This window comes from Chrysemys picta, chromosome 2, assembly GCF_011386835.1.
Source record: "Chrysemys picta bellii isolate R12L10 chromosome 2, ASM1138683v2, whole genome shotgun sequence".
Lineage (NCBI taxonomy): Eukaryota > Metazoa > Chordata > Testudines > Emydidae > Chrysemys > Chrysemys picta.
Genome location: NC_088792.1, coordinates 64,188,400 through 64,199,045, shown reverse-complemented (window position 1 = coordinate 64,199,045; position 10,646 = coordinate 64,188,400).

Below are 10,646 nucleotides of genomic sequence, written 5' to 3'. Positions count from 1 at the left end.
TTGGATTAAGTTAAGGAATGATGGCCTACCTAGCTAAAAGGTTACTGGGGCAATTATTCAAATACATGGTTTTGCATACATCTCTGCAAAACTTAGACAAAACATAGACAAAACTTGCACAAATGAGAGTGAGCTGCTGTGCTACGTTATTTATTGAAATGAGTGAAAGACAAAAAGGTCTTGGCCAGAGTAGCTGGCATTTCGTGGATCATTTCACAGTTAACATCAAAGTACTCCTGTTCTTTTTGCTGATACAGACTAACACGGCTGCTACTCTGAAACCGAAGTCATTCTAATTCCATTGTTCAATCCAGCGATATTGTATGAATTTGTGATTGGAGGAAAAAAGTGGTATGAAATTAAAATTGTAAAAATAAATCCTACAACAGAATTTGAATTCACAATGTACACATATAAAGGGTACAGTCTGAGCTGCACTAAATGTCACTAAACACATATGAGATGGTCCTGGCTGTATTTTATAAAACTAGGTTGGTTTCAGTGTAAAGTTACTTTTTGCTGGCACTCCATGATTACATTGTTACTTCTGGCTAGCAAGGTGTCTGCCAGTGCCTACAGCTAATCCTCCAAGGCATTAAGCTTATATAACAGATTTATATTAGCATAAGCTTAGAAGCTTAACAGAAAGGAAATATACTGACTTTATAAACCTGCCAGAAATATACACACACTATAGACTTACCATGTCTGCCTCCATAAAGTTTACCTTACTTCCCCTCCTCACTCCATCCTGGGCTCCAGAAAAAGCAGGGTGCAGCCCATGGCAGATGCTTCTCCTGAATGTAGTTTTCACGTTTACAATAAAAACAGAGGCCATAATTTTCCAAAGTGACAAGCGATTTTGGTTGGCTCGATTTTTGGGTGTCTAACTTTCTAATTTTAGACACCTTAAAGGGAGCCTGATTATCAGAGAACAGGTACTTGGTATCTTTAAGGCATCTCAAGTTGCCTTAAAAATCTAGTCGATAGTCACTTTTGAAAATCTTAGGACAAGTGTGAACCAACAGAGACAGAATATTTTATTTACTTAAAATTTAAGATATTAGCAGCAGCTATTCAAGGGTCCATCTCACTTTTTCCGCAGTGCAGACTTAGCATTAAAGCAAATGTGGGCTGCTCCCAGCTTAGATCTCCGCTGGCTTCTTTTACACGCTGCTGCCATGCTAATCACTAGTAGTAACCCATTTGAGCAAGTGTAAAAACAAAAAGGTTTAAAAATTTTAACAAGACGTTTTAAAATTAAATTAAGGAGATCAGTCACTTTGTGCTCTGGAAATAAAGTTGTTTTAACTGAAAATGCCTTGCTTTCCCTGGAAACTGCTATTTTCGAAGAGGTTTACTGAGTGACTTTATGAAAGCTGGACAGATTTACTATGTACACAAAGGAGCAGATGAGAACCAAATTCTCTTGCCAACAGAGCTGCACACAATACAGTTTTACCATCCTGTAGTTGAGCTATTTATCTGATGACACACCAAAAAAGAAATGAACAAACTTATGAATCATAAAATGATACTAGCTGCAGTGGATGATGCAATCCATGACTCACACTACTAAGATTACCATGTTCCAAATTACACTACTTGCATCTTTTATGTGTTCCTTTGCTGCTAGTATAATTTGTAGTTACCACCAATTAAATGACAGCCATAAATGGAACTCCTAAAAGATAAAAATGAATCGTGATGTTCAACAAAATAGCAAATAAAACTGTCAAAGGATTAACTTTGAACTGTACCTCAGAGCAGTTATAAAGACTTCAAGGTATTAACAGAACAGATAGGTCTGCCGATGCTTTTTGACTAGAAAATGTTTTACATTTCCAATAATTTGTTGAGTTCAGCAGTTTGGCTCTTCTGGCAGCAATAAAATGCAGATTCTCGCCACAGAGTTCCTGTGAAGGGAAAAAGGATAACTCCTGGGGAATGAATGGCCATCGTAAGATAATCACACCTTCAGAGAGCAACATTTGGCTGCACATTGAAAGCCTCTGTTATGAGTTGCTTAAAAATACATTTCAGTGCATATTTCCCAATCTCACTATCAAAAGATATACCTCCCTTTTTAGGGGAACTTTTATAAAAATGGCAATACTAGGAAGAAACTAAATGTATTCCGAACCCAACTACTGTGTACAAGTATCCAGGGTCTCCTCTGGTGCCACACGGCAAGCACTGGGTAAGGAGGCTAGGAACTTTACAACACCAATTTTTATTTTAAGATTAGCGGTTTCTATTCTATGAGGTGTGTCATAACACGGGCATAGCACCACTTACAGTGCATATCCATCCCATGCTGAAGGCCCGTCTCTCCTGAAATCAGTCTACTATTTACCAACTAGGCCAGACAGCTATCTAAACAATGAATCAGAAATCCACTGATCATTTGTACATTTAACTCCTTCACCATTGTATTCGGTAGCTGCATTCCTGAGATAGGTGACAAGCTAAGCAAATAGAGGCAGCTTAAAATGATAGACAGCGCCACTCATTTTGGTCTATGCAACAGTGACATCTGACACGACAAGACATAGAATGAAATACTGAAATATAATGGGATGAAGGAAAGACCAGTGGTATCACAACTGCTGCACCAAGGGCTGCATTAGCAACTTGCCAGGAGCCCAAGAGTTGCATCTAATTTCTATATTCTCACACACAAGTAATGCCAACCTTCCCATATTTTACTGGGATCTTAAGTGAAAAAAATAGATATATTTCACTTAACATTTCAATGTGAACAATGCCATAGTGGTTTGGTTAACAGAATTCTGTAAATATACAGTGCTTTAAAATGAGAGAGAAGTGGAGGTTACTTACTGTAACTGAAAGTTCTTTGAGATGTGTGGTCCCTATCTGTATTCCACACATGGGTAAGCAAGTTTACCATAGGTCCAAGTCCGTAAGTTCTTCAAGCAGTGTCTGTTGGACTGCACATGTGCAGTGGCTCTCCACGTGCTCCCAACTGAAGATGTAAGAGGCAGCACAGGCCGACACCTCTCCAGTTTCTCTTCTTACCACAAATCCAACAGGATCCAAAGCAGAGAGTATGGAGGGTGGGGTAGTGGAATACAGAGAGGGATCACATATCTCGAAAAACCTCCAATTACAGTAAGTACCCTCCACCACTTCAAGTGCTGATCCCTATGTGTATTCGACATAGTGGGTGACTGGCAAGCAGAGTTCAGACTAGAGTCAGATGCAAGGAAGCTGGCAACAAAGATGCCTGCACTACTGCCAACCCCAACACTTTATCTGCAGCCATGGCATGAACAAGGGCATAGGACAGCATGAATGTGTGGCTCGAACTCCAGAGGCTACTGTATAGATGTCCTGCAGTGGAAGGTCTGATAAGGATGCCATGGAGGCAGCTTGTACTTGCGTGGAGCGAAATGTGACACTCCCAGAGGGAGGCATATTTGCTAACGTGTAGCACTCTAATATGCATTCCAAAACCCCATTAGAAATTCTCTGGGAGACTATGGCTTGCCCACGCGACCGCTCTCTTATGGCAAGAGTTTCTGTGATTTCCTAATGGGTTTGGTTCTTTGCAGGTAGAATGCCAGGGCATGCTGGATGTCGAGAATGTCTCTTGTCTTCAGAAGAAGTGTGGAGTTTGGGGGAAAATACAGTTTAAAATGTATCACTTGATTGATGTAGAACTCAAATAATCTTGGGGAGAAACCTTCTCTTTGTGAAACACTGTATAAGGAGAGTCCGCCATGACGACTCCGAGCTTGCTGACCTCCAAGATGAGGTGATAGCTACTAACACAACCACCTTCATGGCCAGATGGGCCATGGTACAAATTGCCATGGGTTCAAAAGGCAGACTAATGAGCTTGAATAGGAGACGGTTAAGGTCCCATTGAGGGGTAGGTTTAAGCACTGGTGGGAAGGTCCCAATCAGGCCTTTCATGAATTGTACTGCAGCTGGGTGAGTAAACATAGAGCTTCCTTTCACTGAAAGGAGGAAGTCACTAATTGCTGCTAAATGTTTGGCTGGATAGAAGGTTCTAGTAGTCTCTTTTTCTATTCTGGTTAAGGACTACCTGAACAGGGGCCGAACATGTTGTATTTCTAATGCCCATCCAAAACACAGGCCATGACACGGTGTAAACCCAGATTGGGATGCTTGGTCCCCGCAATCCTGGGCTAGGAGATCTGAGAACAGGCAGATGCTGATTGGTGGACGGGGAGACATTGCTAGAAGCTCCATGAACCAAAACTGTCTGGGCTGGGGGAGGGGAGGGGGGAACTAGGAAAATGGTGTTGACTCTGTCATGACATATCTTCCCTGCGACCTTTAGAAACAGGAATAGGAGGAAAGGCACATCTTGAGCTGTTCGTCCAAGACATCAGCGGAGCATCATCTTGGGAGTCGTAACCCATGGTCCCCCTGGAGCAAGATAGAAGAAGCTTTCTTTTCATTTGGGATGCAAAGAGATCCCACAGTAGAGTACCTCACTGTGTAAATATCTCGCTCCCAAACGTGTTGTGAATCTCCCACTTGTGGTCTATCAAGACGCTTCTGCTTAACTAGTTTGCCAGGGAGTTGTACATACCAGGAAGATATCCAGCTCGTGTAGTGATGTGGTTTCTGATGCACCAGTTCCAAAGTCTAACAGCTTCCTGGCAGAGAGTATGAGATCTTGCTCCTCCCTGTATGCTTACATAGACCATGGTGGTGATATTGTCTGACTTGATGTGAATATGTAACAAGCGTATAAGACAAAGGAAGGCCTTGCATGCAAGGCGGACCACCCTCAGTTCCAGTAAGTTTATATTTAGTCAGGCATCTTGCAGGGGTCCAGGTATCCTGAGCAGTGTGATTGTCCAGGTGAGCACCCCACCCCAGAAGGGAGGCATCCATCACAATTATGGCCCTGAGGATACAAGGGGTGAAGGGAACTCCCACTATGACCTTTTCTGGTTCGGCCACTGAGTTATAAGGGTGACAACTTTAGTAGGAATGACCACCCTGGAGCTGATATGGTCCTTGTTTGATTGATAGGTCAAAGGGAGCCAAGCCTGCAGTCACTGTAAGTAGATTCTGGCCAAAAGAGTCATGCACGTGCACATGACCACATGGCCTAACAGTGAGAGGCACGTATGCACTGTGGTTCGTGGTCTGCGAGTGATGTGTGACATCAGGGTGCTCAGTGCATGAAACCTTTCTGAGGAGAGGATGCTCTCACAGAAGTCAAGTCCAACCTTTACCCTACACAGTTTATTGACTGTGTGGGTAACAAAATGAACTTTTCTTCATTTATGCAAATACCTAGGGCAGTTACAGTTGTACGAGAAACCTTGTTACTGACCTGACCTCCTGACAAGATCGGTCTCCCAGGAGCCAATCATGCAGGTATGGCAATACCATATAGCCATGGTGTCTCATCTAAGCTGCTACCATGGAGAAAACCTTTGTAAATAGTCTGGATGCTGTAACCAGACCAAAGGAAAGGACTGGAAACTGGAAGTGTTCCTGGCCTATCATAAAACACAGGAACTTCCTGTGTGATGAGTAAATGTCCACATGGAAATGTAAGCAGAGTCAGGATGAGCTCTACCCTGACATCTGATGGTGAATTATGGCGAGTGTGGAAAAGAACTCCAGGGGCTGATCTTGTTTGCATAGGCACACCCAATCGCCTGGCATGAAACAACAGCAACTCAAAGCGGTTACTTTGGCTGGTGTGGGATCCCCAGTTTTCTCTGTTATTGGGGCAGGAAGAATAAAGTTTTGTTACTCTGATTCTGTGAATCAAGGCCAGTGGAACTGTTGTATGACAGAAGGACTGAGTGAGTCCTTCACCATTACCTAAGTAGCACTTGCTTGACAAGGGGCATGGGTTACAAAACCCAGTGAATTGAGAGAGGATGGGGATAGGTATTTATACCTGATGATATGGGCCCCCTCTGAGGGTTTGAAACACCAATTACACTACCTCCTCTCTCCACTGTTGAATGTTAAGAGCTAATTTTGATTCCATTAGGAGTCTAGTTATAGGCTGCTGAGCTGAATTCACTTTGGGCCAATGGTGCACTAGCACTGGGGCTCCCCTACTATGAGTTGAAATTGCTAAGAGCTGAAATCACAAAAGAGCTAAAGTTATTAAGAGCTGAGATCACTGAGTGCTGTGTTAACAAGTGGGGGAGCCTGAAGCTATATTGCTAAGCAGCTGGTAGAGCAATTTGTGGGGACGACTGGAGTAGCAGCGAGCGGCGCGGAGCCTTGCGGGGCCGGTTGGAGCGGCCCAAGGAACGGCGAGCCGAGCTGTTTGCAGGGACAGCTGGAGCGGCTCACAGGTCGGGGAGCGGAGCGGCTTGTGGGGCAGCAGGAAGTGGACTGGCTCGTGGTGAAGGCTGTGGCGGAACCCCACGGAGAGACGGCCAGCCGGCCTTGGATCATGTAAGGTGCCCCTTAACTCCCTGTGTGCCCCCCCTTTTACTCTGGGGCTGCACTGACCAGGGACAGAGACTTTGGGGTCTGTTGGACTTTGGGGACTCTGGGTGATTTTTGGGTTGCTGGATTCAAGAACCAAAGGGAAAGGACACAGCCCAATTTGCTGGGGTGGATTTTTTGCTCACGGTTTGTGTTATGAATCCTGTTTGTGGTGTTTTTCCAATTTAATGCTGATGTCGTTTACCTCATGTTATTAAACATTTTCTGTTACACTCAGACTCCGTGCTTGCGAGAGGGGAAGTATTGCCTCTTAGAGGCGCCCAGGGGGTGGTATGTAATTGTCCCAGGTCACTGGGTGGGGGCTCGAGCTGGTTTTGCATTGCGTTATTGAAATGGAACCCCTAGATACAGAACCCGGCCCTTGTTGCTGCCAACTTAGATGGGCAGAAGGGTTACAGAAATATGCATCCTTCACATCGAGAGCAGTGAACCACATCCCTTCTTGAAGAGCAAGGATTACAGAGGCCAGCATCATCATCTGGAAATTCAGTTTTCAATTAGAGATGTTGAGTTGCCAATGGTCCAGGATAGGTCTCACCCTCTGCCTTTTTGGGGAACTAGGAAATATGGGGAGTAGAATTCTCTCCCATGGTAATGAGGTGGGACGCACTCTTGTAATAAGGATTCTGCTTCCCATTGAAGAATTACCTCATGAGAGTGGTCCCCGAAGGGGGTTTGTCACGTGGGAAGAGGAGAAACTCTATGGAGTATCCTTGGTGGATTATCTCCAGAACCCAACTGTCCATAGTGATCTTGTTCCAGCTGTAGGCAAAGAGTGCAAGACTACCCCCAAAGGTAACAGGGGACGAGGTGGTTGGCATCAATGGTGGTACATGGGTCTCGACCAACATTTCCAAAGTGGCTCTTGGTTAGTGGTTGTGTGTGAGTAGAGACTTGACAGTAAAGAGGACTGAGACACAAAGGCTGAATCTTCTGACGTTTGTGTGGCAGCTCAGCTGTGCGCTAGTACTAAGATGCATAAGAAGGGGATGGCCTTGGTTTATAGGGCTGCCTCTGGTGTTTTATCTTGAGGTCAGAGAAATCCCTAGGGAATGCAGATTCAATCTTGAGTGTTTTAGTGAGTGCAGGGACTTGTCCGTTTCCTCATTAAAGAGATTCAACTGACGACTGCAGCTAGGAGTCCCTCCTCCTGACTAGACCAGTGGCCAAACTTCTGGAAGCCATGTCTACCGTACATCCACTGCAGCCTAAAAGGCTACCTTTGCCACTAGCTTCATCTTAATCACTGAGAAACCACATGCATTATGAAACACAGACTTGAGTCTCCTACAGCAGTGCTTCTCAAAGTCGGGCCATCGCTTGTTCAGGGAAAGCCCCTGGCGGTCCAGGCCGGTTTGTTTACCTGCCGCATGCGCAGGTTCGGCCAATCTGGCTCCCACTGGCTGCGGTTCGCCGCTCCAGGCCAATGGTGGCTGCAGGAAGGGCAGCCAGCATATCCCTCAGCCCGCGCCACTTCCCGCAGCCCCCATTGGTCTGGGACGGCAAACCGCAGCCAGTGGGAGCCGTGATCAGCCGAACCTGCGCATGCGGCAGGTAAACAAACCGGCCCGGACCACCAGGGGCTTTCCCTGAACAAGCTGCGGACTTTCTTTGAGAAGCACTGTCCTACAGAACTGTTGCCTTTTAATTTGAAATAAGTTATAAAAGAAAAGCTCTGTTTGCAAATATAAGCACTTTCAGAGAGACTTGCATAAATAGCAGCTATCTCATGTAATTCTGGATATCTATAAATTGGCAGGCATGTATTTGGGGAAATTCATCATGTTTCCTTCATGACACTTGGATCAAAGCATTGTAAAGCAATCTGTTCTAGCCAAACAATCCCATAGTTTCTCCTCCTATTCTACAAATTGGAAGCAGCAATAACACAGGTTTTAATTCTTCTCAGATGATGCTGTAGTTTTAAGTATTTAACTACAAAGGAAAAATGTCAAGTATCAGAGGGGTAGCCGTGTTAGTCTGAATCTGTAAAAAAGCAACAGAGGGTCCTGTGGCACCTTTAAGACTAACAGAAGTATTGGGAGCATAAGCTTTTGTGGTTAAGAACCTCACTTCTTCAGATTTGCATCTGAAGAAGTGAGGTTCGTACCCACGAAAGCTTATGCTCCCAATACTTCCGTTAGTCTTAAAGGTGCCACAGGACCCTCTGTTGCTTTTTAAAGGAAAAATGGTTTAGCTACAGAATTTCTTTCCGTTTCCCCATTTCAGATATTTGATCATGAGCAAACCAAAGAGAACAGCTTCAGAATCACTTTGTAAACAGGAAAAACAAAACAATACTTGTATGTACTGAAGCATCCTGTATCACTGACATCACAAATGAATGCAACCAGAATTTACAAATATCTTGAACCAGGAGTCTGGGTCAGGCTAGTGTGAAGTGAACATCAATTTGCCTCCAGACACAAGAACTGTTTCTAAACTCCTCCACATAATATTCCTCTGTCCACTTTCCCAAAGACCAGTGCAAGACCCAGAAATAGAGACAAACTGGAGTTATGTCTGGCTTACATTTCCTGACTGTGTGTGAGAGCTGCTAATATAGCTATAACTAGGGCCCTACCAAATTCACAATCCATTTTGGTCAATTTCACAGTCATAGGATTTTAAATATAATAAATATCATTATTTCAGCTACTTAAATCTGAAATTTCACTGTGTTGTAATTGTAGGGGTCCCAAAAAGGAGTTGGGGGGGGGGTTGAAAGGGTATTGTAGGGGGAGTTGCGGTACTGCTACCATAACTTTTCTGCTGCTGCTGGCGGTGGCACTGCCTTTAGAGCGGCGGCTGCTGGCTGGGAGCCCAGCTCTGAAGGCAGAGCCACCGCCAGCAGAATTAAGGATGACATGGTATGGAATTGCCAGCCTTACTTCTGCACTGCTGCTGGCAAGGCGCTGCCTTCAGAGCTGGGCACCCGGCCAACCACCACCGCTCTCCAGCCACTCAGCTCGGAAGACAGCGCAGAAGGGTGTCAATACTGCAACCCTCCTAAAATACTCTTGTGACCCCCCTGCAACTCCCTTTTGGGTCAGGACCCCCAATTTGAGAAACACTGGTCTCCCCCATGAAATCAGTATAGTATGGGGTAAAAGTCCACAAAAAAACAGATTTCACAGGGGAGACCAGATTTCATAGTCCATGATGCGTTTTTCATGGCTGTGAATTTGGTAGGGCCCTAGCTATAACTCAAGTAGTAATCCCCCAGAATTCCCCTGTACTCTTCTCCTGTCTCTAGCAATGCATCAGTCTCACTCTATAGGTATATACTCTCCAAGTAATTCATAGTATCAGACATACCATGGCAAGATACTGTAAGAGAACCCCTATTCTGTCTTTATCTGTTGGCGTGTCAGTTCTGGGACATAGCAAACACAAACATTTTGATTGTTTGAACTTAAATATTTTTAGGAGAAGAAAACCTCTTCAAGCAGCTTTGACAATACACCTCTACCCCGATATAATGCGACCTAATATAACACGAATTCGCATATAACGCAGTAAAGCAGTGCTCCGGGGAGGCGGGGCTGCGCACTCCAGTGGATCAAAGCAAGTTCAATATAATGCGGTTTCACCTGTAACGCAGTAAGATTTTTTGGCTCCCGAGGACAGCGTTATATCGAGGTAGAGGTGTACTCAAATTCTTTAACTAGAGTTACACACACAAACACACATTTATTACAAGGAAGAAAAAAATGGGAAAGACCTGAATCTCCAGCTCCCTAAGAAAACAGTAAAAATGAGTAAAAAAAAGATCTTGTGAAAGTAACTTTTTAATTCCATATTAGTTAAACTGATATGGACTATGAAAATAAGATATGTAATAACAAACAACAATAATACCACCACCAGTTTAGCTCTCATATAGCACTTTTTGTCCATAGATCTCAAAGCACTTAACAAGGGAAAACAGTATCATTATCTCCATTTTACAGATGGGGAAGCCAAGGCACAAAGAGATTAAGTGATTTCGCAAAATCACCCAGCAGACCACCAGCTGAGGTGGGAATAGAACCCATTCTCCTGTGTTCCATTCCAGTGCTCTATACACTAGATGATACTGCACATGTAAGTACTTATGGGCTTCATTTTTTAAAATACATCTTACTCAGATTCTTAGTATGTTAAATAATAATGTGTTA